We start from the raw sequence: 2500 nt of genomic DNA on the forward strand, positions 1-2500 counted from the left end.
GCAATCCTCCATGTTCTTCCCACCATCTCAAATTTATTGTTCCTCTTCTGCCTTTATATATAGTTCTTTCCTTTCTTATCATCGTCATCATCCCCCTCCTCCTCTTCCATTATCTTTAATTCTTTCTTTTTCTCTCTCTCCTTTTTTTCTTCTTCTTCTTCACTTCTTAAATAATTTCTTGTTTATTTTTCTTTCTTTCTTTCCTCTTTCTCTCCTTTTCTCTCCCCTCCCCCTTTTTATTCCTTTCTCCTACATATTTTCCCTCTACTGTATTTATTGTTTTTATTATTCACCTTAACTGTAATAATATTTTGTTTTGACTTTTGCTATTATTGTTATCATTATTATTAACATTATCATTACTATTATTGTTATTATTATTTTTATTATTATTTTTTATTATTATTATTATTATTATTATTATTATTATTATTATTATTATTATTATTATTATTATTATTATCTTATTATTATTATTATTATTATTATTATTATTATTATTATTATTATTATCATTATTATTATTATTTATTATTATTATTATTATTATTATTATTATTATCATTATTATTATTATTATTATTATTATTATTATTATTATTATTATTTATTATTATTTATCATTATTATCTTATTACTATTATTATCATTATCATTATAATTGTTATTATTATTGTTATTATTACCATTATCATTATTATCATTATTATTATATTATTATTATTATTATTATTATTATTATTATTATTGTTTTGTTATTACCATTATTATTATTACTATTATTATAATTTCTATTACAATTCCTATTTTGCATTTATCTTTATCATCATTACTATCATTATTACTTTTGTTATCATTATTATCATCATTATCACCACTGATAGTAGTAATAGAGTAACTGTAAAGAATATCATTTTCAGTGGCAGAAAAACAACAACAATAATAATAATGATAATGATGGTGATGATGATGATGATAATAATTATTATAATAATAATAATAATAATAAAAATAATAATAATAATAATAATAATAATAATAATAATAATAACAATAATAACAATGATAAAGATAATAAATAATTATATAAAACAAATAAATTGATAAACAGATAAATATTGGGAGTTCTGAAAGTACTTTTTATTAGGGTAAAGGGAAGTTAAGTGAACATGGCGAACCAACACAGATGAAAGGACCGGAAAAATGGTTTAAGGTTCGAACTATTTCAGTTTTTTTTTAAGTTATAATGATAAAGATAGCGATAATTAGATATTATCATTATTATCAAAATTATTGTCATTTTCATTAGATTTATAGATAGATAGATAGAGAAGCAACTAGACAAGCGAGGTAGTGTTATAAAAATTGTTAACACAATCAGCTGTTGTATAATCTCAGTCAGGTATATGAACGATCTAAACCCTAGTGATGTATGACACAGTGCCTAGTTATCAGTGTCATGCAGGGAAATATATTAGCAGTGATGGGTATTATGATAACTAGGTCATAAAATCACATCACAAAAAAAAGGAAAAAAAAGAAGCAAACGTATGTGTGATGATGATGATGATGTTTGTTATTTTCATAATCTTAATGATAATGGTGATAATAATAATGATAATGATAATGGTGATACTGATAATGATAATGATAATGGTGATATTGATACTGATAATGATAATGGTGATAGTAATAATGATAATGATAATGACAATGATAATGGTGATACTGATAGTGATAATGATAATGGTGATAATGATAATGATAATGATAATAGTGATAATGATAACGATAAAACTAATGATGATGCTGATAAGGATTTTTATACTAATACTTATTGTTATAATAATGCTAATACATCAAAATAATAGCAACTTTTGCCATTATTATTATTTTCATTATTGTTGTTATTATTACTATTCTTACAATTCTTCGTGCCAATGCTATCGATATTATCATCTTCATTATTTTTATTCTTATCATATGAGTATTCTTATAATCTTTATCACTATACCTATCACTATTCTTATAATCATCACCATTATTATCATCATTATTTTCCTTATTAAGTAATTCTTATCAAAATTCTTATCATTATAACGTGTGTGACCATATGCTTATACATACATATATACATGTACCGTATTGTCCTCCCCCATACCGTACTTAATTAAGGATTCTTTTCATATCAAATTCCTTCTCCTTTATCAGCTTTTCGGATTTTCTCATCTTTGGAAATCGCTCTAATCAGACTAGCACAAAAACGCGAGATTTTTTTACGAGAGTACAGTGCTATGTTTGCCTTTCTGGTTAGCATTTCCCTTAACGATACTGTTGAGGTCACATTAGGTGAATTATCTGTCTGTATTGTGACTTTGATAGTTATTTTATATATATATATATATATATATATATATATATATATATATATATATATATATATATATATATATATTTTGTTCTATTTTCCTTTTTTTGTCTGATGAAAAACTTTGTATGT

This window comes from Penaeus monodon, chromosome 9 (genome assembly GCF_015228065.2).
Source record: "Penaeus monodon isolate SGIC_2016 chromosome 9, NSTDA_Pmon_1, whole genome shotgun sequence".
NCBI lineage: Eukaryota > Metazoa > Arthropoda > Malacostraca > Decapoda > Penaeidae > Penaeus > Penaeus monodon.